The sequence below is a fragment of the Gossypium hirsutum genome, chromosome A13 (genome assembly GCF_007990345.1).
Source record: "Gossypium hirsutum isolate 1008001.06 chromosome A13, Gossypium_hirsutum_v2.1, whole genome shotgun sequence".
In the NCBI taxonomy this organism is placed as follows: Eukaryota; Viridiplantae; Streptophyta; class Magnoliopsida; order Malvales; family Malvaceae; genus Gossypium; species Gossypium hirsutum.
In genome coordinates this window covers 58021023-58030360 of record NC_053436.1, presented here as the reverse complement: position 1 = coordinate 58030360, position 9338 = coordinate 58021023, and the positions used below count along the sequence as shown (strand labels likewise).

Below are 9338 nucleotides of genomic sequence, written 5' to 3'. Positions count from 1 at the left end.
GTTTAGTTCATAATTATGAAAGAAAACATCTCAAAAGAATAAAGATAACAAAACATAAAGAAAACCCAAAACTCCTGAAGAAAATTGAAGGGAGATCTTCAGTCTTGACGATGAATCCAGCTTCTGAGATGGATCAATCGGCTTTCCTTGAGTAATCCCTTGCCTCTTACTCTGTGTTCCTCTTTTAAGTGCCTCCTCAAGTGTTTAAATAGGCTTGAGAATGCCTAAAAGCCCTCAAAAGTAGCCTTTTCCGAATAGGACTATACTTGGGCTCGACAGGGACACGCCCGTGTGAAACGCCTCTGTGCAATTGCTTCAGACTGTGGTCAAGGCTATTAAATTGGCACAAGCGTATGGTCTACCCATGTGAGGAAGTCCAGGCCATGTTGACTTCCCATGTTTGCCCATTTTCTCCGTTTTTGGCCCGTTTCTCGCTCTTTTTACTCTCCTATGCTCACCTAAGTATAAAACATGAAACTAAAGGCTTAGGAGCATCAAATTCGCCAAATATAAGGAGAAATCATCCATAAATGTGCTAAGCATAGGATAAAAATATGTATAAATTACGGTTTATCAAATACCCCCACACTTAAGCATTTTCTTGTCCTCAAGCAAAATCCTCAACTCACAATCAAAATAAATTCTTCTCAATTTATAATCCCCATCAATAATATCTCAAAGTAAACCATAAGAAATCATACATTGAGAATTCAACTAGAAAAACATCAAAGTTTCAAACATTCCAAGTTGAGAATTTTATCACGAAAACATAGGTGTCTCCCCTTATCTAAGTGATTATCTTTGATTCAAAATATCACAAAGTTTAACATCCTCACTAAAGATTCACTCAAATCACTCGAGGTGTTTAAGGACAATAAATGAAGCACTCATTAGTCACTATGAAAAGTTATTACCATAGGCTTGCATGAAAATCACATCTCCACCACTATGTATTGAGATGATACATCAATCAAAAGGTCTTTAGAGGGTTGTAAGTTTGATGGCTTGCAGGATGAAGATCCCAAGACTCACTCAGCAAATTTCCTGGAATTTTGCGATACATTCAAAATCAATGGCGTTTCTGATGATTCCATCTGTCTTCGATTATTTCCCTTCTCACTGAGAAACAAAGCTAAACAGTGGTTGAACTCGTTACCACGAGGGTCTATCACTACTTGGGAGCAAATGACTGAGAAATTTTTACTAAAACATTTTTCGCCAGCTAAAATGGCTAAATTACGCAATGATATCTCTTCTTTTGTACAGATGGACTTAGAAACACTTTACGATGCATGGGAGAGATACAAGGATCTATTGAGAAGGTGCCCTCACCATGGGTTACCTTTATGGTTGCAAGTTCAAACGTTCTACAATGGTGTGAATCCCTCGACAAGACAACTGATTGACACTGCTACTAGTGGAACTATCAACAATAAAACACCGGAAGATGCCTACGAATTTATAGAGGAGATGTCACTGAACAACTATCAGTGGCAAGTCATGAGGACTAAGCCAAGAAAAATAGCTGGCGTTTATAACATCGATTCAGTCACCATGCTCTCTAATCAGGTAGAACTTCTCAATAAAAAGATTGATAGTTTTCTTGGTTCTATGCAGGTACATCCAATAATGAGGTGTGACTCAAACGGAGGAGGTGTGTAGACAGAATATCAACCTTTCAATCCCACAACCAAAGAGGAACAAGTCAACTATATGGGTAACAATAACTTTAGACCTCAAAATAACCCATACAGTAATACCTATAATGCAAGTTTGAGGAACCACCCAAAATTTTCCTGGGGAGGTCAAGGGAATCAAAAGCCACAAAATCCTCAGGGTTTTCAACAGCCACCTTATCAACAAGAGAAGATGCTGAACCTTGACGAGATGCTCTCTAAATTCATCTCGGTGTCAGAAACTCTTTTTCAAAATACCAAGATTGCACTTAAGAATCAACAAGTATCGATACAAGGACTTGAAACTCAGATAGGCCAGCTGTCCAAACTAATCTCCAAACGACCACAAGGTAGCCTACCAAGTAATACGAAACCTAATCCGAGGGAACACCTCAATGCAATTAGTACCCAAGATAAGGAAGAATTCATTGCACCCGAGCCAGAAATACAACAAAACAATGCGATGAACAAAGGATGAGAAGAGGTAAAGGATAATGATCCAAAATAGAAAAGTACGAATCATGAACCTCGTGTGCCATATCCTATAGCGATGACAAAAGACAGAACAAAAGAACAATTTCAGTAAGTTTGTCAAACTCTTAAAGAAATTACATATTAACTTACCCTTTATTGAAGTTCTTTCACAGATGCCCAACTCAGCAAAATTCTTAAAGGAACTTCTGAGTAATAAAAGGAAATTAGACACTACATCGCATGTGGAACTCAATGCAGTCTGCTCAGCTATTCTAAAGAATAAGCTACCTAACAAATTGCAAGATCCAGGGAGTTTTACAATTCCTTGCTTAATTGGTAGTTTATCTGTGAATAATGCTTTAGCTGATTTAGGGGCAAGTATAAATGTTATGCCCTATAAAATGTTTAAACGACAAGGTCTCAGTAAACCCAAACAAACTAGGATGAGCATACAATTGGCTAACAAAACAGTTAGATTTCCTAAGGGTATTATTGAAGATGTTCTCGTTAAAATTGATAAATTTATTTACCCAGTAGACTTTGTTGCCTTAGATATGGATGAGGATAAAGAGGTACCTTTAATTTTAGGACGACCCTTTTTAGCAACTGCCAGAACCATTATTAATGTAGGCACAGGGGAGCTAACACTTCGTGCAGGTGACGACGCAGTAACACTCCAAGCACACGACTCAGTCAAAACCCCTAAGACTCAGGATAATGCTACAAAAATTGTCGATGATAAAACTGATATTCAATCATCCTTGCAGGAACCTCCTCGAACAAAGACAAAAGAGACAGTGCGCTAATATCATGAAGAGGACAAAGACGTCCATGAAGAATGAAGACTACGGATAAAGGAGCTAGATGAATGGCGAGAACACAAACGGAGAACACTTGATAAACTGAAACTACACAAAAACAAGCCCGATACCTCTCCTAATCAACTTCAGGTTAGCGATATAGTCTTACTAGATGCCTTTGATCCTCACATTGTCACTACAACACCAAATGAGGAAATCCCTCTTACGGTACTCAGTATTTTTCCATTCAGTATAGTAGAGGTAAGTCATCCCAAGTTCGACACTTTTAAGGTAAACAACACCCATTTAAAACCTTATTTTAAAAATGACAACAGAAATGAGGAGTATGAACTCCTCAAACCACCATGATCATTCAACGGAGAGGTAAGTCGAGCTTAGACAATAAATAAGCGCTTCTCGGGAGGCAACCCGAACACTAACATATTTTGATTTCTTTATTTTTAATTTCTAACACTTAGAATCATTAACTTAATCTTTGAATTGCACAGTTTTTTAGTACACACGGCCAGGCACACGGGCGTGCCTAAAGCCGTGGCCAAATAGGGGAAGAGACACGGCCGTGTGAGACGGACGTGTTGAAGCAGGACATGATTTCCCCAAAACACGGTGTGCGATAAATCCTCATGGCCATGCGACATGGTCGTTGGTGAACTTGATAGGAAGAACATGGGCGTGGGATAGAAAACCAAGGACGTGCCATAGACAAGGCTCGATTCTGTTTCTTCAACACGGGCATGTGACACGCCCGTACCATTAGACCGTGGACAACAATACACAAGCGTGCTACCATAAAACATGGGTGTGGGAGAAGCGAACAAAGCTAGGCACGGCCGTGCGACATGGCAATGTGCCACACATGCCCTAGACACATGGGCGTGTGATAGTAGCCGGGCACGACCACATTTGAAAAATTCGAAAAACACTGGCTACCCTTACAGCACACAGGCGTGGCCCTAGGCCATGTGCCCCTCCCCTATATAAACAAACAACTATTCATCTTCTTCCTCCTTTCAAAACCCTAGTTGAAATCCACCCTCCCCCAACCCCTACTCCCTATTCCTGCCACCATTTCCTAGATTCTCACTTTCCCAACCCCCAAACCACCCTCAAAGTTACTCCACTTGCATTAATCCCCATTTTCCCCTCCCTGTACCCTCCATTTTCCCACCACACGGTTTCCTCTCCGCGTCACACACCCATGCTCGCCATCACATGCCCCTGCACCTCCTTACGATAGCCCTTAGTTCACTTTCTTAACCTTTTTTTTCCAATTTGTGTTGTTACATTTGTATTTTTCATGCTTTACATAGATACTGTTACTATTACAAATATGTTTTAGACAAGTTAAGAATTTGCTTTATAATTTTCTATATTTGACTTATTTAAAACACTAAATAGGATATACTAGTGTTAGGCCTATTGCTTAACTATTGATGTATCTTGGATTCTATCAATGCTCATATATTTTCAGGTACATTATGTCGTCATCGAGAGGAAAGAAGGCCGTGGTCCCATCCTCAAAGAGACGTAGGGGACCTGTAACACTCCTAACCCGAATTCGATCGCCGGATTAAGGCTAAGAGGTATTGCCGAACTAAACATTTAATTATCTCATTCACATTGTCAATAAACATAAACAGAGATCGAGCTGAAATACATACTGATATTTAAGTTGTACGCCATTTTCGTATGGCCAAAATATTTACAATTTCAAAACATCTTTATCATCAGCCTAACCCATACATGCCATATTGAGTCCAAAATATAACTATACCAAAAAGATCGATAGTGTGATGAACTGCTGACGATCCCGAGTCGATGGCCAAAATCAACAATCTATAAAACAGAGAAATAAAGAATAGAGTAAGCTTTCAACACTTAGTAAGTTTTAAGCATCACAAACAATTAAAACTTGTCATTTAAATCGAGCATTTAGTATGATAAAACTCCTATTCTAATTACAAATCACTTGGCCGAATATACACAAGTACACCAATTATAAAGCCTATTGGCCGAATATATATATATGAATACACAAAGAAATTTCAGCACATACTTTACTTTACTTTATAGCTCATACAATTATTTTAAGTCATATACTTTCATATAATGACAAACATCGACCAAATAGGTCATTCTCTTATTCGTAGATATAGTAATCATCCACACACATATATCGTTCTTTGATACTAATAATTCACTTTAAAATCAATTCACATATGTGTACATAATACGTACCTAGCCATCATTATGTATCATACATAATCAATAGTAGTTTACCTCGAACATTCGAATTCATAATCTTACTCGAATCACCGACGTTAAGCCTGCTAGGTTTAAAACCCGAATCCAGTCACCAGCACAAAGCGTGCGGAACTTTAAGCCCGGATATAGTACCAGCACTAAGCCTGTGGGATTTAACCCGGATATATTATCAGCACGAAGCCTGCAGGATTTAACCCGGATATATTACCAGCACGAAGCCTGCGGGATTTAACCCAGTTATGTTACCAGCATGAAGCCTGCGAGACTTAACCCGGATATGTATCGAGTGCCAAGCATATTTACTCACATGATAACTCAATTCTCATAACATATCACATTAGTAATTCAATTTCTTCACTCGAATATAAGCAGAAAAAAATAAATACACCTTCAACATAACTTTCGGTTTAATATTCATACACAAGAACACATAACCATTTCACTATCCCAGCTTAACTCCTAAAAACCATTAGGTTACATGCCATATACTCAATTTATTTATCAAACAACCTCCTTCAAGTAGAGACAATAGGTCGCAATTCATCTATCATACTTATCTCATGACATCATCAATTATATAATAAATGTGATTACTCAAAACTTACTTCGGTATATTTGAACGGTCGCGGATTGGCTACTCTATTACTTTCTCTTTTCCCCTATCCAACTTTGAATCTCCTTGCTCTTAAGCTTAATTAAAACAAATAGATTTGTTTAATTACTTAACCAATATTATTTACTTATTAATCACATTTGGCAATCACATATCAAATTCAATATGCATTATAAATTATATAAATATGCCATGATTCAAATTTCATATTTATTTATAACCGAAAATGGCAAGAACTTATCAAGCCATGAAAATCACTTATAGCTCAAACACAAAATGATCATATAACCCTAATGACTGATTATTCAACTTATACCTAGTTCGCATACACATGCAAAACTCACATAGCTTATCTTGCTTTCCTATACACAAATTTAACCATCGTAAATATTTTATCAAGAAACACCCTAATCATTTTAGCCAAATTTTCTATTACCAAATAAATCACACATATATAGCACTACTCATTACACATATACATCAACTATCAAAAATTCCCACTCCTTAGCTATTGCCGAGTGCTTATATAAGTCTTGAGTCATCTTTAACACATTTATCAATCTTCCAATTCAACTTAATACAAAAATAATATCATTTAAACTGCCAACACCAAAACATTTCTTCAAAAGGACCTAGCCAAATACCCCACTTAACTAAATAATTCACACAAATCACTAATAGCCAACTCAAATTCATCCTGAATTTCTCCTATAACGAAATTCATCAAAATTTAATAAGAAAATACATCAAATTCCATGACCGAATTTGCATTTATAATAAAACAAAATCCTTGCATATCATCAATATGTCCATTGCAAAAATTACTTAATTCATCACCTAAGCAACATGAAAATCCATTACAATCACAATTATTCATTCCTTAAAACCAACATTCAACTATCAATAATTTAGCAAAACTCATGTAAATGGCCGAATGTTATATCCTCAACCAAAACTAAAGTTTTAACATGGGCTACGTAGGACACTATGTAATTAACTAAATTTTCACAAGAATTTGAAGATAGAACATGAAACATACCGTAATTTGGATGCTAAAATAGTCAAAAGTTTGATCTCTCCTATCCCTTTTTTTTTTAAGAAATCGGCAATGAAGAACAAAAGTAATTAACCTTGTTCTTTTCACCCATTTACTTATTTTATTATAAAATAAAATTTTTATTACATATTATAATACATTTATATATATAAATACATATAAAATTTATACTTTTTCAACTACTAAACCATATGGCCGGCCACTATAAAAAAACAATGGCAATTTGACATGCACATCCTTATGATTTTTAAACCATATAGTAATAAGCCATCACATAAATACCTAGCACATTTTCAAAATTCTCACACAGGTCCCTTTCAATAAATTTCAATCAAAGCACCACAAATTCACATATGCATTTTCATACAAATTAAGCACGAAATTTAACATTCAATTATTTTCACGACTCAGTTTAGTGGTCCCGAAACCACTTCACGACTAGGGTCAAATTAGGGCTGTCACAACTCTCCTCCACTTAGGAATTTTCGTCCCCGAATATCTTCCCAGCGAATAAATTAGGGTATCATTCTTTTATAGAGTCCACAAGCTCCCAAGTAGCTTCTTCCACCCCATGCTTGAGCCACAACACTTTCACTAGTGAAATTTTCTTATTCCGCAACTCTTTCACGTCGTGTGCCAAAATACGAACTGGTTCCTCTTCGTAACTCAAATCAGATAAAATTTCAATGTCGGATGGAATAATCACATGCGATAGGTCGAATCTGTAAAGTCGAAGCATCGAGACATGAAAAACATTGTGAATCTTTTCAAGTTCAGCGGGCAAAATCAATCTGTACGCTACCGGCCCAACTCGTTCTGATATCTCATACGGCCTGATGAACCTCGGACTCAACTTGCCCTTATGGTCGAATCTGAGCACTTTTTTCCAAGGTGAAACTTTAAGAAACACTTTATCTCAGACTTGATATTCAATGTCCTGCCGTTTTAAATCCGCATAGGATTTCTGACGATCTGGTGCTGCCTTAAGACTTTCACGGATAACTTTTACTTTCTGTTCTGCATCTTTAATTAAATCAACCCCGAAGATTCTACTTTCGCTGAGCTCAGTCCAAAACAACTGTGTACAGCATTTATGACCATATAAAGCCTCGTAAGGTTCCATTTTGATGCTCGATTGGAAACTATTGTTGTAAGTGAACTCAATCAAAGGCAAATACCGTTCCCACGAACTACTAAACTCAAGGACACAACATCTCAACATATCCTCGAGTATTTGAATTACTCATTCTGATTGACCGTCCGTCTGAGGATGAAATGCAGGGCTAAAATGTAGCTTGGTACCCAAAGCGTCTTGTAATTTCTTTCAAAACCGCGTGGTGATTCTTGGGTCTCTATCAGACGCAATAGAAATAGGTACCCCGTGTAATCTGATAATCTGAGAAACATACAATTCAGCTAGCTTTTCGAGTGAGTAACCCGCACGTACGGGAATAAAGTGAGTCGATTTAGTCAATCTATCCACGACGACCCAAATCGCATCTTTCTTGCTCGGTGACAAAGGCAACCTAGCCACAAAATCCATAGTAACTCGATCCCACTTCCACTCAGGTATCATGATTGGCTGAAGCAATCCTGAAGGCACTTGATGTTCCGCTTTCACTTGTTGACAAATTAAACACTTCGATACAAAGTCAGAAATGTCACGTTTCATACCATGCCACCAATACTGACGTTTCAAGTCATTGTACATTTTTGTACTAACCGGATGAACTGATATCTGACTATTATGAGCTTCACTCAAAATCATCGAAATAAGTTCTGAATTTCTTGGAACACATAATTGACTTCTGAACCTTAAACAATCATTGTCGTTAATTTGAAACTCTGAATCCTCATTCGAAACACATTCAGCTCGTTTAGCAACCAATTCATCATCAACTTTCTGAGTTTCACATATTTGGTGAATCAATAACGGTTTGGCTTTTAATTCTGCTACTAATACATTATCGGATGAAACGGACAAGTGTACATTCATCACTCGCAAAGCAAACAGTGACCTACAACTTAAAGCATCTGTAACCACGTTAGCCTTTCCCGGGTGATAGTCAATGACAAGCTCGTAATCTTTCAACAATTCAAGCCAACGTCTTTGTCTCAGATTCAAATCTCTTTGAGTCATCAAATATTTGAGACTTTTACGATCCGAATATACATGACACCTCTCTCCAAACAAATAGTGTCACCATATTTTCAAAGCAAATATGATGGCAGTTAATTGAGATCATGGGTCAGATAGTTTTTCTCATGTGGCTTCAATTGCCTCGAAGCGTAAGCTACAAATCGACCTTCTTGCATCAATACACAACCCAGCCCATTTAAGGACGCATCACTGTAAATGAAAAACTCTTTACCAGATTTGGGCTGCACTAACACCGGAGCTTCAGTCAAATAAGTTTTCAGTTGGTCGAAAC

The 9338-nt window shown here is 37.3% G+C and overlaps 1 non-coding gene across 1 annotated transcript; it reads right to left on the bottom strand.

Moving 5' to 3' along the window:
* Window positions 1-1233: 1233 nt before the first annotated feature.
* On the bottom strand, window positions 1234-1340 carry LOC121213331 (small nucleolar RNA R71). Its single transcript, XR_005908714.1, has one exon. It is a non-coding gene; the product is annotated as a small nucleolar RNA R71 (small nucleolar RNA).
* Window positions 1341-9338: the final 7998 nt, after the last annotated feature.